Source organism: Macadamia integrifolia, chromosome 6 (assembly GCF_013358625.1).
Source record: "Macadamia integrifolia cultivar HAES 741 chromosome 6, SCU_Mint_v3, whole genome shotgun sequence".
Lineage (NCBI taxonomy): Eukaryota > Viridiplantae > Streptophyta > Magnoliopsida > Proteales > Proteaceae > Macadamia > Macadamia integrifolia.
This window is the reverse complement of record NC_056562.1, coordinates 30,171,453-30,182,507: the sequence shown is the minus strand read 5'-3', so window position 1 is coordinate 30,182,507 and position 11,055 is coordinate 30,171,453.

Below are 11,055 nucleotides of genomic sequence, written 5' to 3'. Positions count from 1 at the left end.
ATCGATTGAGTTGCCAGTAAGAGTCGGCACCGGAGACTGCCAAGCGACAGTAATGATCAACTTCCTGGTAGTAGGCATTATTTCAGCGTACAATGCCATACTAGCGAGAGTTGGTATAAACCTGCTAAAGACTGTTGTCTCCACTCCACACCTCAAGATGAAGTTCCCAACAAAGAACGGTGTTGGTGAATGTCGAGGCAATCAGGAGGCATCCCGGAGGTGCTACACACCACCTTATGGGGAAAAGAAAAGGTGGGCGAGGCGCTCCCAATAGAAGATTTGCGCGACGACACCAGTTATCAAAGGGGGGAACCGGCTGAGGAGCTGATATAGGTTGAAGCTGAAGAGGGGGATAACACTCACCAATTCCAAGTGGGCGCTACAATGCCAAGGCAACAACGAGAAAAACTCATCTCCTTCCTCTGAAATAATTCTGACGTCTTCGCCTGGTCAGCCTTGGACATGCCTGGAATAGACCGAAAAGTAATAAAGCACCATCTGAGTGTCAACCCGACTAAGAAGTCGGTACAACAGAAGAAGTGGACCTTCACCCCCGAAAGGCAGCGGAAGATAGATGAAGAGGTAGAGAAGTTGTTGAAGGCCCAGTTCATCTGTGAAATCCAATACCCGGAGTGGATATCCAATGTGGTGATGGTCCCAAAGGCAAATGGAAAGTGGAGGATCTGAATCGACTTCACCGATCTGAACAAGGCCTACCCAAAGGACGGCTACCCCCTGCCGAAGATAGACCTCCTCATCGATGCCACAGCAGGGCACGAGGCACTGAGCTTCATGGATGCGTACTCAGGATACAATCAGATAAAGATGTCTGAGGCCGATGTCCCAAAGACATCCTTTGTGACCGAGGGGGGATTGTACTGCTATGAAGTTATGCCCTTCGGACTCAAAAACGCAGGGGCCACCTATCAAATGTTGGTGAATAAGATCTTTAAGGGGATGATTGGTAAAACCATAGAGGTGTATGTAGATGACATGCTTGTGAAAATCCTGAAGGCAGAACACTGTATTCAAGACCTAGAGAATGCGTTCCAGGTGCTGAGGCGGTACGACATGAAGTTGAACCCGAACCCGAACCCGATAAAGTGCACATTCGGAGTAGCATCAGGAAAGTTCCTCGGCTTTATTGTCTCGAAGAGAGGAATTGAAGCCAATCCGGTGAAAATACAAGCTATCCGAGATATGAGGTCACTGTAGAATGTGAAGCAAGTCCAGGAGCTAACAGGTAGAGTCGTCGCCCTGGGACGGTTCATGTCTCAGTCGGCTGACAAGTGCCTTCCTTTCTTTAAAGCCTTGAAGGGATCCAAAATGTTCGAGTGGACGGAGGAATGCAAAAAGTCCTTCGAACAACTGAAGGAGTACTTGGCCGCACCCCCACTACTGACGAAGCCAAATACGAGGGATACCTTGTAGTTATACCTAGCTATATCGGCAGTGGCAGTAAGTGCGGTACTGATAAAGGAAGAAGAAATACAACAGAGAACAATATATTACGTCAGCCGAACGCTTTTGGATGTAGAAAGGAGATACAGGAAAGTGGAAAAAGTAACATACGCCCTGGTGATAGCGGCAAGAAAGCTGAGGCCCTATTTCCAGTCGCACATGGTGTGTGTGCTCATAGACCAACCACTGAAGAAGATACTACAGAAGCCGGATATGTCCGGTCACCTAGTAAACTGGGCCATAGAATTGGGAGAATTTGACATCCAGTACAAGCCAAGAATCACAATAAAAGCACAGGCTCTAACGGACTTCATAGCCGAGACAACACTCCCAAATGAACCCCAGGAGTCTGTCGAGGCTCGGGCGAAAAAGACTTGGGCATTGTATGTGGATGGTGCATCCAACAGCGCGGGAGGCGACGCTGGGATCATACTTGTTAGCCCCGAAGGATTCAAAATCGAGTATGCAATACGGTTCGACTTCGATGCCTCCAACAATGAAGCTGAGTACGAAGCCCTAATAGTGGGAATAAATTTGGCGTGAGCCTTGATAGTAGAGGAGTTGGTAGTGCATAGTGACTCACATCTCATGGTGTAACAGGTGAATGGGGACTATAAAGCCAAGGAACAAAGGATGGCCGAATACTTGAAGACCGTGCAGGAGAAAGCAATGGCCTTCAAGGAGTTCGAGGTAAGGCAGGTGCCGCGGGTGGAGAATGCCAGCGCAGAAGCGCTATCACAATTGGCCACCTCTGACTTCACAGACCTTGGGCGATTGGTGTACTTTGAAGTATTATCTCATCAAAGCACCAAAGAACCCCGGTAGGTATTATCCGTAGGCGAATACGGCCCTAGCTAGATGGATGCCATAGTCGAATACCTAAAGGAATGAACAGTCCCCGAGAATAGGGACGAGGCAAGGAAGGTATGAATGCGGTCTGCACTCTTCCTTTTGAAGGATGAGACGCTGTACAAAATAGGGTTCACCACGCCGTACCTCAAGTGCCTGAACCCTGTCGATGGTGAGTATGCACTCCGAGAAGTGCATGAGGGGATATACAGCCAGCACCTGGGAGCCCGAGCCTTGGCCCATAAATTATTGAGGCAGGGCCTGTTCTGGCCGATAATGAGGAAGGATGCGGAATCGATCATCAGGAAGAGATACCTCTGGGCCTCTGCCTTCTGTGCTTGTGCAGGTTTAGCTCATAAGGGATTTCGGAAGTAACACATCCTATTACACTGGCTGCCCTCGTGGCTCCACTCATTGATTTCTAAGCATAGTTTTAGCCTTTCAGGTATTAGTATCGTATTGGTCGTATTGGCCTATTTGTATTGATGTCGACCATGATATAGATACACTGGAGGGTAAAACACTAAAAATAAAAAATATTCTACGTATCAATATTTTCCGAGGCAAAATAGTCCTATCCAGCCCGATACATACCCATATTAGTATTGGCCAAGACTAATACCTATGTCCATGATTCTATGGCTATGTTTGGAATACAAATTAAAAAAGAAGTGAGAAAATGCATAAATTTATGAGAAGAAAAACGTTACCTGATCATGTAGCCCTTGCATCAGCACAGGAAATAATGAAGGGACCTATAGGGGTATCAACAAGGGGTGAGTTTTTCGTATTTCACACAGGTGGGCCTTCATTTTGCTCCCCTTTGATGCCACATAAAATGCACAGAAATCTACTTCCAATTATCAGGTGATTCACCTTTTTTTCTTTTTTTATCAACAAATTATTTGGTAGTCATTTTCTGGCTCCTTTACCACCACATATTTCCAAGGATACTGAAAGAAGGGACAAACAAAGACTATTGTATGAAATACATGGTTGTATTTTCTAAAAGAATTCTCTGCACTCTACATAGGAAATATGTTTCTATTTTCACTTTTTTATTTATTTTTAAGACTATTTATCTTCCAGTAGTCCCAACCAGAAGTGTAACTAACTGGATTATCCAAACTACACTAATTTCTGTGGCACTCCTTGATTTTAATGCAAACACACCAACCTAACTAGTAGTCCAAACCAATAAGCTATTTTAATACGGTCTTGATTTTCACACAAGGATTTGATGATCCCTTTCATTAGATCGAAGCTTTTTATATAGAGCATGAAGGATACATGTGAGACATGGATAAAGGTGAGACATGTGGACCATGTAGGTCCCGTACATTAATTACACACACTCCACTTGCACAAAAGACGAAAACAACAAAAGCATATTACACAGCAAAAGCATATTACAATACTCGAGGAGATAACACAAAACACGAAAAAGGTAACCCTAGTCGTAGCTGTCAAAGCTGTCAGTGCTGCTGGCTGGATAAAAGGTAGCATGATCGATGAGCCAGTCATTGTGCGCATCGAGGAGACGCTCGATTCGAGGATCAGTGAGGTGACCGATTTGATGGAGATCCCAAGCCTTATCTACACGGTCAAGAAGTGGAGCCGGCACATGTTGTGGCAGAGTGTCATTCGCTCGACACATGGTGGTAAGGAATCTTCTCTATTCCTCTCGATGGCCGAAACGAATGTGGTAAGGATCATATGGTTTGACGCCATAGATATGGAAGTCTGACACATATTGAATGTGGTGGCAGGGTTGTTGATGTTGATCCAAGGTTTGATGGATGAAAGGGGGTCTGTGGAAGAGGATTATGATATGGGGAATATCCGGATATGGGTCATTAGAAGAAGGGAGGTATCCAGATAAGAGATTGAGCCAATGTTCTGGTGGGGCGAATAATTGGAGAAACTTTAGGACAGGATTAATCCATTGGCGATGGTTGTAAAGAGGATGATGGTGATGAAGAGGATCTGTCCATCGACCTAAAAACCAATGAAGGGTTAGAAGGGGAAAATTAAGGGCGATGGTGTGGGTAGAACAGAGGTGCCAAAAGATGCACTTGTATATGAGGGGAAATTCTGAGATTTCTATAGGGGAGGTAAAGGTAAACATGGTGAGGGAGGGGTAGTCAGGATGAAAACAGAGTCCTGAGATGGGGAGTCCATATTGTTGTAACCCGACAGTCACTGAGAGGGGGGGTGAATCAGTGAGTTCAATTCCGATACCTAAAAACCTGTCCGATGTCTGGCCAAGAAAAACTTGATATACCTATCCCTGTTTGCACACAGTCGTATGCACACTCAGCCTCTCATAGGCACTTCCAAGTGTGCACACCCATTCCACATTCCACGCACTTCAATATAAAATGCAAACAACAAGCACTCACAACACAGGATTTTTACGAGGTTCGGCAATTTGCCTACATCCCCAGAGTAGTGCCTGTAAAGGCTCCGTACCTACTCAATACACTACTTTTGACTGCACCCACAATCGGGAGCACCCACACCCAATTTTCTCAAGCCGAAGCTGAGATGGCACTCGTAGTGCCGATACAATGTGTAACACCCACTACACGGGAGCACCCATTCCTGGTGCTTAGCACCCACTAAGCACACAATAAATAATACAATTAAATTGGGCTTATATCAATGCCCTACAGTCAAGCTCTGCCTAGCATATGCATCCACAACTAGCTAGCATGCTTACAATTCATCCACAACTAACCTAGCATGTATACATTCATCCACAACTAACCCTAACATACATACATACATGTAATGTAAAATCACAGGTTAGAGAATCTCACAACCGATTGCCTGGGATGACTGGAAACTTGTACTGACAAGTTTGGTGCTCACACCTTCTCTCTCCTTGGCTTCTTGCTCTTCAAAGCAAACACATCCTTGTTTTCTTCTCTTCTTCCTTGGCTTTGAGTTAATATACCATTAACACACTTCAACCACCTCTTTTACCTCCTTTAATGGCCTAAGAACATTTATCATCAAGAATGTATGTTCATTCAAGGACCAACTGTCACACCCCGTTCACACTGAACCGGAGCGGTGACCGAGTTAACACCGGTTAACCCAAACCTGTCAGGATCATCAGATACTGTATTCCACCACAGCATACACACACTAACATNAAAAAAGAACTTGAATGAGAGATTTGACCTTCATACCTTACCTATAGGCCGAAGATCTAGAAAATACCTTCGGATTCGGAATCGATCTTCGGGATTGCAAAAAAAAAAAAAGGTGCAAGTTGGGAAGACAACATAAAAAAGGGAGCATTTCATTCACAAAGCCCGAAGGCCAAAATTATATAAAGCCTGAAGGCCAAAATTACATGAAGCCCGAAGGACAAGATTACAAAAAGAAAAAAGGCTAAGTTACAAAGTGGCCTCATGGAGCATCTACTGGAGGGATGGCCTCGCCCCCGGCATTGTCGGTAGCGTCTACATTAGAGTCTCCTCTCCCAGGAGTAAGAGGGTCCTCACGAGAAGCATGGGACCCCTCTCCCTCACTGCCGCTGTCCTCGCCATCTGCGACATCGATGGCGGTAGGAGTTGCATCAATGTCCTCGAAGATAAGGCCACTCCCCTCGAAGGACACCTTGGGATGATGTTCGAGGACCCAGTCTCGAACATCGGTGGCACCCATGATGAATCTGGGGGCGATGGCACGCTTTACCAACTCCCTAAAGTCATCAAAGGACTTATAGCTCTTAATGGCTTGAGTTTCAGCCTCCTTTAACTTCGTGACCATCTACGCCTCCAGCTCTCGGAGCTTCCGATCGCTCTCATGCTGTGTGCAGAGGAAGTCGGCCTCCAAATGCTCCACTTTCTCAAGGAGGACTGTGTGCTCCTTGTCGAGGGTCGACTTTTCACGCTCGGACTCCTCGAGGTCCCTGGCCAGGGCTTCGGTCCGGATAGTCAGCTAGCTGACCTGGTTCTGAGCCTGAAAGAGATCAACAGTAAAAAAAAAAAAAAAATCTGGAGGCGGGAGACCGAAGATTACCATTGCCATAAACACGCAAGTGCTTGTTATCATTGCCTTGGTCCCTTGGCTTTGGGCCTCAGCCGCATCTCCTGGCAGGCTCCCCTTCTGGATGAGCTCTCGGGCAACCTACCCCGATGGTCAGTGTCTCGCCCTCCTTAATGGACCTCCGACGGACGAACCTAACTTCGGCTCGAGGATGACTGCCCCTCGAACTTTGAAATTCTACACCGGGGGAAGAGGCCCTTGGAGGAGATTCACCGTAGATTGGGGCCTTGAGCGCTTGAACTGCCTCGACCATAGGGCCTTCGGATCTAGGGTTCTTCCTTGGGAGGGCCTGGGAAGTCGAAGCCCCTCTTTTCTTACCCTTCTGCTGCTTCTGCTGGGCGTCTTGGGCCCTGGCCTCCTTCAGCTGGGCCTGTCTCTCGATCGCGGCCGCTCTTGCTTCTGCTTTAGATATTTGCACTGCAGAAAATAGGATAAAGATCAGTATGAGAATGCTAAATCCGAAACAAAAGTAGTTGCAAACCTAGGACTCACCCGGGCAAAGCCTGAACTGGAACAGGAAGGCATCCAATTGGAGGCTATTGGACTCGACAGGTCGACAGAGGGTCTTGTCCTTAGCCATCGACAGTGACTCTACATCTGTCCCGAAGAGGGTAGGTGCAGAATTCACATCCTTCAGGTCTGGGATGTCCCAGGTATTACCGAAGGGGAACCCTTTGGACACCCTCACGAAAAAGAACTTCAACTTCCAACCGTGTATCGAGGTTGGGTATCGGTTCAGTCGGAGGTCTTTCCTAGGGCAGAAGTAGTACCAACCCGAGTCCCCCTTGTTAGAACCGAGAGACAAACAGTTGAGGAAGAGTGGAAGGGAGAGAGGTCTCCCCATTCGAGAGAAGAAGACAATGAAACTCAGGACTTGCCGCCAGCCGTTCGGGGTCAGCTGGGCTAGAGAGATGCCATAGTGCGAGAACACCTGGCTGAAAAAAGGGTGAAGGGGGAGCCGAAGCCCGGCCTTGAAGGCATCCGGATAGAAGCAAAGCTCCTCAGGATTTCGGTAGCTTGCTCTATCTTCGGGCCTCGGTACCCAAAGGACGAACTCGTCCAGTATGCCACATGACACGCGGAGCTCAATCAACTCCTCTTTGGTTATGGTCGAAACTATACTCCTGGCTTCGACCTCCAGGGACTCGTTTTCCTGGACCCTAGAGTCGAGAAGCCCCTCCCCAATACCTTCACCGCTCATGTCACTGGCGGTAGAAGGCAAGGAGACATCCAAAGATGTGGATGTGGAGGACGAGTCCGAGGACATCCCTCAGACCCGACCGGGACTACGGAGCCTAGAGACCGCACCCTCAGATGACGAGGGGCCACTACCTACAAAGCTAGACATGACTTACTTCTGAATGACTGGCCGAATCGAAAGTCAGAGGAAGTTAAGGACGAAGGTCGAATGGTCAGAGAAATGAGTAGAAGTCGGAAAAATGAGAGTGACACTATTTGTAGGCAACAATGCGTCGGTACGACTCCCTAGAATCATTAAATGCAGTACACATCATCTAAGCGTGATTCCCAAAGTACACTTTAGCAAAGCGTACAAGCGTATCATCGTGCCTGGACTCACACTAACCTAACCAAAGGTTACAATCTCAGTTGGGATCTCGTGCCAAGGCCGAGTGGACCTGACCAAAGGTCACAACCCCGGGAGGGAGCTCAGGCAAAGGCCGAGTGGACCTGATCGAAGGTCACTCTCTCGATAGGGGGCTCAGACATAGGCCGATCTGACCTGATCGAAGGTCACAACCTCTGTAGGGAGCTCAAGAAAAGGCCGAGTAGACCTTACCAAAGGTCACAACCTCGGTAGGGAGCTCAGGCAAAGGCTGATTGGACCTGACCAAAGGTCACTACCTCGGTTGGGGGCTTAGGAAAAGGCCGAGCTGACCTGATCGAAGGTCCTTATCTCGGTTGGGGGCTCTGGGTTAAGGCTGAGTAGACATGTCCGATGGTCACCACCTCAATTTGGGGGCTCTGGGCTAAGCCCGAGCTGACCTAACCGAAGGCCCTTATTTCGATCGAGGGCTCAGACCATAGCCGAGTGGACCTGACAGAAGGTCACTACCTTGGCCCTCCATGAGGCCGTGCTGCCACCTCGGCCCTCCATCAGGCCGTGCTGCCACCTCAGGCCTCCATCAAGCCGTGCTTGCACCTCGGCCCTCCATCAGGCCGTGTTGCTACCTCGACCCTCCATGAGGCCGTGCTGTCACCTTGGCATCACACCAGGCCGTGCTGCCACCTCGACTCTCCATCAGGCCGTGCTACCACCTCGGCCCTCCGTCAGGCCGTGCTGACACCTCGGCCTTCCATCAGGTTGTGCTGACACCTTTTCTTTCTTTCGAGACTGAGGACAATTTTTGGCAAAATGTCCATTTTTTCCACAGATATAACAAGCTGAGAACCTGTTTTTTCCTTTACTTTGCTTTTTTTGGAGGAAACACCATTTTTTCCTTGGAGACCGAAAAGAGAATCGCTTTTTTTTGAATGGATCCCTTTTGTGAGAGAAAAGAGGAAACCGTCGGTGATGAGATGATTTCTTGGTAACACAGTCGCAAGATTTGTCACCTTTGCACTTGATTTTAAGATATGAAGTATCACAAGCAAAGGAGACTTTATCAGAATGGTCTTGTAAATCTTTCCAGACTTTTTTGATGTTGCAAAGCTTATCAAGGGCAGTAAGAGCATAGCTGTAGAGAGAACCAATGGTACATGAGGCCAATGGGATATTCTGGTTCTTTAAAAACTACTGTGTTTCTACGCCAAGAGGTTCTGGAAGAGAGTTGAAAAAGACTTGCTTTAAATTTTCATCATCAATACCACCAATTTTATGAAATCGGTCAGTCATTCTGGAGAAGTGTTTGTCAAGATCAGGCCGAAGAAGAGGACAACACTTCATCTGGAGAAACTCATCACGGGCCTTTGAAAGATCATTTGAAACAGGGCCAAGAAACTCTTGATAGAGAGTGGTAACAAACTGGCTTTCAGTAAGTTGTACAAGTTGCAGTTGTCTGTAAGGACCAAGAGCTAAATACCATTCCCTGAGTTTGCCTTGGAGTCTTGCAACAAATTTGGTCAAGACAGTAACAGAGGAAGCTCCGTCATAAAGTAATTCCGCATTTATCCATGCATGAAAATCAGCAATCCGAGACGCCCATTTGGAAACAGGAAGATCATCGAGGGTGAAAAACTGTTTTGGGTCCTGGTTTTGATATGGGGTAAAAGGTGTAGGGGGAACAGGCGGTTGTCTAGGTGTATCAGGATTCTGGATTTCAGGATCATCATCCATTTTCGATACATGAGGTGTATCAGGCTGAGGACCTTCATTCATGAAAGAAGGAGTCAGGGCTGGATCTGAAATAGTAAGGGTTGTGAGGTATCCAAAAAGAGGGTTTTCTGGGGGAGAAAGGATGGTATGGATGGTTTTAGGAGGATTGGGACTAACAGGGGTTTCAGTGGAAGAAGATTGAGGAGTTGGAGGTGGCCTGTGTGGATTTGGAGGTGGAGGTGCAGGATAAGAAACTGGCATGGGGTAAGGGGTAAATGGGGGAGGTTATGTTGGTAGGGCATCTGCATATTCATCTTCATAGTCACTAAGATCCATAAGGGCAGCAGTGGATGTCCATGCTGGGGGTATTCTACTACTGCGGGCACGACCTTTGACTGCTCGTGTTCTTTTGGGAAGAGCACACTGTTGTCGTTGAAGTTCTTTCAATTCTTCAGTAGGAAAAGTCCTTGAAGAAGAAACAATAGGAGGCGCCAGAGAGACATACATAGCAAAAGGATCTTGTGGAATGAAGCTTAGAACTGTCACTGGAAGTGGTTGCTGTTGTCGCGGAGAAGAGGCGAAAGAGGGAGCACGAGACTGTTATTGCTGCATTTGATGAAGCTGGGCTTCAAGGTACCTGAGGTGCTTCTCCTTTTGGCCAATAAGGGCAAAAGCCGTAGTGGTATCAGCAACACTAGAAGTAATTCCAGCAAGTTTAAGATGGACCTGGTCAATTTCTCGTCTGAGAGATTGAAGAAGATGATCATGATGGGATAGAGTACCATGAGATTGTTGAGTTTGAGCCAAGATACGCTCAAGGTACTGATTCTGAACAGTAGCATTTTCTGCCTGCCAATTCAAAGCTGCTTCAGCAGGAGAGATGGGTTCAGAACGTCCTGTGGCTTGGACTGAAGGTTTAACTTTCCAAATATGACGAACACCATGAACATCGGGACCAATATCATGAAATCCAGGAAAAGATTTAAGGGGGGAAGAAGAGGAAGAGCCTGGAGTATACATACAACAGGGAGGAATGACTGGAGGAGGTATTTATGGTGTTGGAGGAGGTTTACAAGGTGAAGGTGAAGGTTGAGACGAACTCTTAGGAGAACCATATTTAACAAAGAAAGGATATTTTGATTCAGTGCTGAGACGTCCGACAGAAGGATCACCTGCCTCATATCGTTCTCGTAATTGGTGCTGAGTAGACTTTCGTCTAGCAGAACGACGGGAGGAAGGAAAATCATCATCAGAATCTTGGAGACAATAGTCACAGTCACAGAGGTCAAAGTATTTATGGCCAGTAACTGGATCTTGAAAGTAGAAGATCGGATTACCCTGGGAATCAAAAGACTTAATAGGAATTTTTTCTTAGATCATCCCAAAAGAAGAGGGAAAAGGAGAAGGTC